This window comes from Pristiophorus japonicus, chromosome 4 (genome assembly GCF_044704955.1).
Source record: "Pristiophorus japonicus isolate sPriJap1 chromosome 4, sPriJap1.hap1, whole genome shotgun sequence".
Taxonomy (NCBI): Eukaryota; Metazoa; Chordata; class Chondrichthyes; family Pristiophoridae; genus Pristiophorus; species Pristiophorus japonicus.
The window spans coordinates 250,280,121-250,289,900 of record NC_091980.1 but is presented as its reverse complement, the minus strand read 5'-3'; the positions used below and the strand labels follow the sequence as shown (position 1 = coordinate 250,289,900).

The 9,780-nt window shown below is 47.9% G+C and overlaps 1 pseudogene; it reads right to left on the bottom strand.

The window, feature by feature from the left end:
* Positions 1 to 3,644: 3,644 nt before the first annotated feature.
* Positions 3,645 to 6,382, bottom strand: LOC139262765 (zona pellucida sperm-binding protein 3-like; annotated as a pseudogene).
* Between the last annotated feature and the right edge of the window lie 3,398 nt (positions 6,383 to 9,780).

Here is a 9,780-nt window from a genome sequence, read left to right as displayed (position 1 = left end):
TATGATCCACGTAAGCATTTGGTACGAGCATGTGATGCGTCGTCATATGGCGTTCGTGTGTATGATTTGGGGAAACTGCAACCGGTTGCTTATGCATCCAGGAGTCTGTCTAAGGCTTAGAGAGCCTACAGCATGATTGAGAAAGAAGCATTAGCGTGTGTCTATGGGGGTAAAGGAAATGCATCAATACCTGTTTGGGCTAAAATTCGTATTGGAAACGGACCATAAGCCACTTATATCCCTGTTCTCAGAGAGTAAAGGGATAAATACCAACACATCGGCCCGCATCCAGAGATAGGTGCTCACATTGTCTGCATACAACTACACCATCCGCCACAGAAAACTGCACCGATGCTCTCAGTAGGCTGTCAATGCCCACCACGTGGGTGGAAATGGCGCAGCCCACAGATCCAGCCATGGTTGTGGAAGCTTTTGAGCGAGTGAGCAATCACCCGTCACTGCCCGGCAGATCAAAACCTGGACAAGCCAAGACACCTTATTATCCGCTCGTCAAAAGCTGTGTGCTTCACGGGTGCTGGTCCAGTGTCCCAGGGGAAAGGCAGGAAGAAATAAAGCCGTTCCAGCGGCACAAAAATGAACTGTCTATCCAAGCCGACTGCCTTCTGTGGGGCAGTTGAGTAGCGGTCCCCAAGAAGGGCAGAGACACCTTCATCAATGACCTCCACAGTACCCACCCAGGCATCGTAATAATGAAAACGATAGCCAGATCCCACGTGTGGTGGCCCGGTATCGATGCGGACTTAGAGTCCTGCATTCACAGATGTAATACATGCTTGTAGTTAAGCAATGTACCCAGGGAGGTGCTGCTAAGTTTCTGGTCTTGGCCCTCCAAACCGTGACCTAGAGTACACGTCGACTATGCACACCCGTTCTTGGGTAAAATGTTCCTTGTGGTTGTAGACGTGCATTCCAAGTGGATTGAATGAGAGATAATGTCAGCTAGCACATCCGCTGCCACTACTGAAAGCCTGCGGGCCATGTTTGCCACTCACTGCTTACCCGATGTCCTGGTGAGCGACAACGGGCCATGTTTTACCAGAGCCGAGTTCAAAGAATTCATGACCCGTAAAAGGGATCAAACATGTCACATCTGCCTCATTTAAACCAGCGTCCAATGGTCAGGCAGAGAAAGTAGTGCAAACCATCAAGCAAGGCTTGAAGAGGGTAACTGAAGGCTTACTGCAGACTCGCCTAGCCCGAGTCCTGCTTAGCTACCACACGAGACCCCACTCGCTCACTGGGATCCCACCTGCTGAACTGCTCATGAAAAGAGCACTTAAGACAAGGCTCTCGTTAGTTCACCCTGATCGACATGAACAGGTAGAGAGCAGGCAGATCCAACAAAGTGCATACCATGATAGCGCAAATATGTCATGTGAGATTGAAATCAATGATCCTGTATTTGTATTGAGTTATGGAGAAGGACCCAACTGGCTTCCCAGCACTGTTGTGGCCAAAGAGGGGAGCAGGGTGTTTAGCATCAAACTGACTCAGTCACTGGAAACACTTGGACCAAATCAAACTCAAATTCACGGACTATCATTAGCAACCCAGCTTGGACCCTACCTTTTTTGACCCCCAACACACATGGCAACAGACACCACAGTTGACCACGCAGCAGAACCCATGATCCACAGCAGCCCTGCAGGGCCCAACACACCAGGCAGACCAGCAAGGGCCAAACAAATGATTCACACCTAGACAATCAAACTGGGCAAAAAGGGCCGCAGATCGACTCATTGTAAATAGTTACACTATTGACTTTTTGGGAGGGGAGGCAGGGGAATGGGGGGTGGTATATCTGAACATGTATTTAATCTGTACAGCCACCAGAGGGCTCAGCCCCTGGAATCCCAACTGATCCCATTATCCCTTGGGAGCAGAGATATTTAAGGAGGCCTCACAGGTTGGCAAGGCACACAAGAGACCTGCAATAAAAGACTAAGGTCACACTTTACTTTAAGCTAAGTGTTCAGTCTGACTCTTTATACACAAGACAGTTTTGTTCAATTCTTGGAGAAAGCTCTGCTGGTCTGACCAGAGTCCCGATTTAGTGCAGTAAGGTTTAACTCCTCCTCGATTTACTAGATCCTGAAAATGGTGAAGGTTTTGTTTTTCTTCAGAATTTAAAAAAATGAAACTCTTCCTTTCAGTAGGTATTGTTGGCATGTACAGGAGAGAGACAGTGGGCAAACCAGAAAACAGAGCATCAAGCAGCAGGGACCTGTAGAGGCAGCCCACCTCCAGCACCATCGCCTGTCCGTGAGTTTCTAACTCAACCAACTGATCCTGTACTGAGCTTCCCCTCCCCAGTGTACTGCCGCTCAAGTTAGAACAGCCCATGTTCCAATCTAATCCCTACTCCTGTACATTGCGGATTATATTTAAGGCTATTCTCAGTCTGCACTGAATTTCTTTGGGCACCCATCCGTGAGCTTCTGCGACTGTTGCAGGCTGAGACACTAACGCCCCAATAGGGGGCAGCGACACTGGAGGCTCCTTTAAGAAGCCCACCTTGTTCCCACGCAGGAAGAGAGGAGTCAGAGAGCTGGCATTGGAGAAGCTCAGTGAGGGAGAGGGTCCACTCACCCCCTCAGGGGAAGAATAGGGGAGTGATTGTTAGAAGCTCCTTCTCTGCCGTTCTCCAGCGAGGGAGATGCCAATTAGTTCAAACCCCAACCTCTGGCACCATTTGATTCCCAGCTAAGCTCAAGACCTCCCCTTCACCCAGGGGAAGATGCAGCCAAACTCAGCTGTATATTAGGGCTCTGAATAGTGCTAGCTCCCATTGGCACCCAGTTGCTCCATTTCCACTGCAGGGTGAATTAGGCAAGCGAGAAACTGCAGCAACAAACCACACCTACATGAAGGGCAAATTGAGCCCAGGTCAGAAATGCTGCAAGCCCATTTGTGTCCCAGTCCACAAAGCCAGATCCAGGACAGGAGACACAGTGGAATGATCCCACACTTGGAAGGGTTTGTTTATTCCAGGACCAAACGCTCCCACATCAGAGCATGAACAGGGACAGAAGATCACTTCTTGCTGCTCTCGTGGGTCATGGGAATAATTCCAGCTTAAACAGCAGCTGGGGGAACTTCACTTATGGACTACAGGAAATGATACCATTTATATCACCGAGCACGAGTGGCAGGGCATTTGAACACATTGTTATGGAAGACAGTATTAGTCCCTACCTGAAGCTCTAGTGCACAAGTGGTCAAAACAGGGCTGGAGCTCATCAAACTGAGTGGGAAGTAAAGAAAAAAAAAAAAAAGTGTCAACCCGATTAGGGATGGTCAATTGACCTCAAACTGGAATAGAGTCCTTGTGAAAGGGAGCCAATGGAATAACTTGGAATGAGCACCAAGCCCTCAGGCCAGTTCCACTCACCTGGAGCTCATGAACCTGCACAGGGAAGGCTGGGCAGTTACCATAGTCACCACCAATCCCTGGATAAGCTTTTATCAGCCATTATGGCACTAGTTACCTGGATCAGTTACACCAACACAGAACTGAGAGAGGGTTACTGAGTGTAAACAGCTCCGTATTTTACATGTGTGGACAGGAGATGGACAATTAGGCATAAGGTACACTAATCACTGCTTTATTGACCATTTGATAACTAGTTGAACTGGGTCTGCTTGTGTTTCCTGTACAGGAACAAGGCCATCAAAGCAGCAGAGATCAGAGAGACAGCTGTCACAGTCAGGGCCAGCATCAGGACCACCTCAGACTCCACACCTAAAGAGCAATGAGAAACCAATGGTTACTGAAGGAAATACTGAGGGAGACATGGAAACTAGTAGTGGTTCACTCACCTCCTGGAGACCTCTCCTGCATCCGTTGCCCAACCTCAGTAAGGGACTCAGTTGCCAGGTCAGTGACATCAGTGTCCAGAATGACCAGGGGTCCAAGTGAGGCCTCACCCTCCCACTTCAATTCAGCATCACTCCCTGCAATATCAAACATTCCAGTTAGAGAGGGTAAAGGGGGACCTCCAACATCTAGAGGATCAATGTCCTACCAGCTTCAGGTACAAGGTCCCTCCTTCCTCTGGAAGGAAAGCCCAACTCCCTCGTGGCACCGCAGTCACCCAAATCACAACAGGCGCAAACGTCATTGTTCGATCCTTCCAATGGGGCCCAGCTAAACAAGACAATCAGTGTAACAATCAGGTTGGGCATCACTTCACACAACACATCGCTGAGGGAGAGAGGGGGAACTTACACATTCTGCAGCTTCTGGAAAGTACAAGCTTTGCTCATGGAATCTCTGATCTAGTGCAGCAACCTTCAGGTGACAGGTGAGGAAAATCTGAGGGACACATTCAACACCAGCCGTTATTCAGTGACTCCCTCCCAACAAGAAGAACACAATGGGCAGCTTCCTCTTACCAAGGAACGGTCATCGCCAAAGAAACGGAACGCATCCAGGTCAAAGTGGAGCTTGTCCAGCTCACGCTCGTCTCTTGGCAACAGGAAGGTTGAGAAGGAGTCCTCAGCTTTGCTGTCCAGGAGGCAACTGAAGAAAGATTAAAACACAGGCCATGGAGTGAATCAAGTGAAGCCATTGAGACGGGACCAGCTATAGAAAGAAGAGAGCTCCTTACCCATTGTAGTCAATGATGCTGTAACTTGGGGTGGAATCCTTGTCTGGGCTCAACGTTGCAACACAGCGGTCAATGTAGAGCTTCAGGGGCATGTGGTTGGTCATTGAAACAGAGGCCTCAATGTGAATGAGGTCACCCAGGTAGTAGACAGTCGTGGTGCGCTCTGTAAGCCAGTCATCTGAAGGACAAGAGAACAAGGGTTGGAGACAGTGGCTGCAACTCCCAGTGGGTGACAGGAAATCACTACCCATCCACCCAGCACATACCAGCCATTAGGCGCAGAGAGAATGACAGAAGCCCTTCTCCAGACTTGGTGGAGCTGAACGGGATCCAGGTGGGTTTGATCGGGTTACTGCTCACATTGCCCCTCCTGGAAAGACAAGTGTGCCATTTTAGGACAGAGTCAGAGAACATGCATTAGATTGAGTTTTCATTCACTCAATGGTTACCTATAATAGCGGCACTCAATGGGAACGACAGCACCATTAGTTCGCACAATGACAGATCCATGAGCCTTGGGGGTGTGGTTCAGGTGTGTGGTGTAGACCAGGAAATCTCCAGCCATCTGAAAATCAGATTCAGAAATTAAGAACATAGTTCTTGGTGTTCAGAAGGGAGGTTGTGCAGCCTCTGCAGTTAATGCAGGGGGAAAGAGTTCAAGCAGCAGAGCAAAATCAATTCAACAGAAAAGTGGAGTGGCTCAGTGGGTAGCACCCTCGCCTCGGAGCGAGTAGGTTGTGGGTTCATGTCCCATTGCAGAGACTAGAGCTCAAAAAGCTAGCTGAAACCCTAGTGCAGTGCTGAGGGAGCGCTGCACTGTCTGAGGTGTCATCTTTCACATGTGACATTAAGCAGAGGCCACACCTACTCAAGTGGACAAAAGAGATCCCATGGCACTATTTCAAAGAGTAGCAGGGAAGTTCTCCCAGTGTCCTGGGCCACTATTTATCCCTCAAATGAACATCACATTCAGATGATCTGGTCATTATCACATTACTGTTAGTGGGAGCTTGCTGTGCACAAATTGGCTGCTACATTTCCCACAACAGTGACGACACTTCACAAAGTACTTCACTGGCAGTAAAGCACTGAGATATACAGTGGCTGTGAAAGGTGCTATAGAAATGAAAGTCTGTAACAATTAAGTGTGCCAAAAGTTGCCAATAATTTGGGGCAATGAATAGACCTCCAGATTTAAGTCTCATTTAATCCAGGCTCCCAGGTATTCAAAAACAGGAAGTATGGAAAATAAAGCTAAATATGGGAAATAACCACTAAACTGACTCCCCAGTGACCTGAATATCCAAGAGACAGGATATACCACAGGAAACGTTTGGACAAACCCAAGTGAATACACAAGGCCAATAGGGGTGAGATCACAAGGTTGGAGAGACTAGGGAAAACCAGTTAAAGCAAAGCACAATGCACAATTCCAAAGCAAGTTTGAGGTTTAAAAGCAGGAGACAGGAGTCCCCTCATCAATGCCCTCTCACCAAGAGTTGGAGTGAAGAGTGGGGACTGATCCAGACACCAAGCTTAGAGCAAGAGTTGAAGAATCACATTACCTTCACTGAGCTGCCACACTCATGGAGCCCATAGTCAAAGAGGACGGTGCGGTTCAGAGAGTCGATCCCAGTTGGCCGACAACCTACTGCCCCCAGGGTCAGGTCAGCAGCTTTAACCAGGTGCCTGGTCCCAAATAAATCCATGTGTACCCTGACCAGCAGGTTGTGCTCCCCACACTGCACCATCACAGTGTGCAGTGGGAACACACTGCGCCCCTCAGACACACGGAGACGTGAACCAAAGGGAGGGACTGTCTGAGCCCCAGGGGTGGCCTTGACTCTTCTCCATGGAAACCTCTGGCCTCCAAACTGTCGCCAAATATCAGAGGGGCAAACAACCCCAACTAACAGCAGTACTGGGACCAGTGCCCTCACTACACAATCCCCCATGATCCCAAACCACTCAACTATCCCTGCAGCCCCCAACCAGTACCTTTTATACACACAAGCTGCAGTCACCTGACACCAATGATACCAGAAGCAGTAACATTGAGCCAATTAACCGGCCCCAATCTCCACAATTTCTACCCAATGACAGAACGGATGGATTTATTGCCAGGCGGACCGATGTAAATTGGACCAATAGGAGTGGCAGTGAATGGCCCGGTGTCACCTGACAGAAATCAGCACCACAACTATTTTAAGTTGAACCAATAATCAAGTTGTTATGTATTGATGCCTGGGGTCACCAGATACCAGGGGGCGCCGCTGTTGGAGGTCATCAGGCTGTACGTGCGTGTGCGCGGTCACTGGTATATAAGCGTGGGTACTGTGTCATGCGGGTACTTTGGGCATGAATAAAGTTGGGTCAGGTTTGCACCTGAGGCCGTTTACAGTAACAAGACTCTTGAGTCATTATATTTGGCGAGGTAACTTAAGAACCTTCGCATGTACAATGGACACTATTGGAATTCTGGAGAGATTTGCAGAGGGCGAGCATTGGGCGGCTTTTATCGACCGCCTGGATCAGTATTTTGTGATCAACAAAATGGAGGGAGAGGCTGACGCAATTCGGCGCAGGGCGGTTTTCCTCACCGTTTGTGGTTCGGAAATTTAGGGCCTTATGAAGAACCTTCTCTCGCCTTTAAGTCCAACGGACAAAGAGTACAAAGATTTGTGTGTTTTGGTGCGTGACCATCTAAAGTCAAAAGACAGGATCATCATCTCACGCTATCGCTTCTATACGCATGTTCATGCTGAGGGCCAGGATGTGTCGGGATTCATCGCTGACCTACCATGTCTTGCTGAGCCGTGTAAGTTCGGGAACGTGTTGAAGACGCTGCAAGATTTCTTAGTGATAGGCATCAACCCTGATGTGATTCTTCGGAAGTTATTGACCGAAGAAAAGCTGGATTTGAGAAAGGCCATCGCGACTGCCGAGGCATGCATGACAACTGATGATAATTTGAAGCAGATATCATCGAAGAGTCAGAGCTCCACGGCAGGTACTGTAAACAAGATTGTGTCGTTTTCTGGCAGGGCCTACTCGACTGCTTATGTGAAACTTGTCGCTGCTCAGAGTCCGCCAACTGGTACGAATCAGACTTCACCCTGTTGGCGTTGTGGGGGCAATCATTGGCCTCATCAGTGTCGGTTTAAACAATACGCCTTTAATGGCTGTTCAAAAGTGGGGCATCTTCAGAGAATGTGCCCATAACTGAGCAAGGATGCTCAGTTATGGGCACATTCATTTATGGGCTCATCACATTTTTAATGATAACCAGTACAGTGCTGGTTCGGATACACAACCCGGGGAGGAAGTTTATTGTCTGTATTCGCTCTTGGGAAGGAGCCAGCCGATAACCATTAATGTGAAGCTGAATGGCATGCCTGTATCAATGGAGCTGGACACGGGTGTGAGTCAGTCAATAATGAGCCAAAGGACATTCAACAAGCTGTGGGACACTGAGGCTGTGAAGTCTAAGCTGAGTCCAGTCAATACCAAGTTGCGTACTTACACTAAGGAACTCATACCGGTGACTGGCAATGCAGTAGTCAAAGTGTCTTTTGATGGTTTGGTTCATGATCTACCATTATGGATCGTCCAGGTAATGGTCCAATGCTGTTCAGCAGGAATTGGCTCAAGAAAATCAAGTGGAACTGGAATGATGTCAAAGCGTTGTCCTCGGTGGATGACACTTCGTGTGCTCAAGTGTTGAAGAAGTTTCCTTCTTTGTTTGAACTGGGCATTGGTAATTTTACTGGAGCCAAGGTGCAGATTCACCTGGATTCTGATGCAAGGCCTGTCTATCATAAAGCTCGGTCTGTTCCTTACATGATGAGGGAGAAGGTTGAATTTGAACTTGACAGACTCCAACGTGAATGGATTATATCACCGGTCGAGTTTAACGAGTGCGCCAGTCCCATTGTTCCTGTATTGAAGAGTGATGGCACTGTCAGGATTTGTGGAGACTACAAGGTTATGATTAACCGATTTTCGAAACAGGATCAGTATCCGCTACCGAAGGCTGATGATCTGCTCGCCATGCTAGCTGGTGGCAAGTCGTTCACTAAACTAGATCTGATGTCTGCCTATATGACACAGGAGCTTGTCGGCACTTCGAAGAAATTCACCTGCATAAACACCTATAAAGGACTATTTGTCTATAACAGGTGTCCTTTTGGAATTCGTTTGGCTGCAGCCATATTTCAGAGGAACATGGAGAGTCTACTGAAGTCCATTCCTAAAACTGTCATGTTTCAAGATGACATTCTGGTCACAAGTCACAACATTGCTGAACATCTGAACAATCTTGAAGGAGTCCTACATCATTATCGACAAAGTAGGACTCAGGCTGAAACGTTCGAAGTGTGTCTTCATGGCGCCTGAAGTTGAATTCCTGGGGAGGAAAATTGCTGCTGATGGCATCGGGCCTACTGATTCAAAAACCAAGGCCATCAAAAATGCACCTCAGAATGTAATGGAGCTGCATTCATTCCTTGGGTTACAAAACTACTTCGGTAATTTCTTACCGAAATTGAGCACTTTGTTAGAGCCACTGAAGATGCTAATCAGAAAAGGCGACAACTGGGTCTGGGTGTGTCTCAAGGTGGAGTCTTTGAGAAACCTAAGAATCTGCTCTGTTCAAACAAGTTGCTTGATCATTATGATCCATGTAAGCATCTGTAATGCTTCATCATATGGGGTTGGCTGTGTACTCCAACAAGCAAATGAGTCAGGAAAGTTACAACCTGTTGCATATGCTTCGAGAGGTTTGTGAAAGGCGGAAAGAGCTTACAGCATGGTAGAAAAAGAAGCTTTGGCCTGTGTGTACGGTGTCAAAAAAATGCATCAGTACCTGTTTGGTCTTCATTTCGAGCTCGAACTGGATCACAAGCCACTTATTTCATTGTTTTCGGAAAACAAAGGTATTAATACTAATGCATCATCCTGTATTCAGATTGTCTGCCTATGATTATGTTATTTGTCATAGACCTGGCACTGAGAATTGTGCCGATGCACTGAGTCGTCTGCCTTGCCCACACCTGATATGGAGATGCCTCAACCTGCAGATCTATTGTTAGTAATGGATGCTTTTGAGAGTGAAGGAACTCCTGTCACTGCTCAACAAGTGAGGATCTGG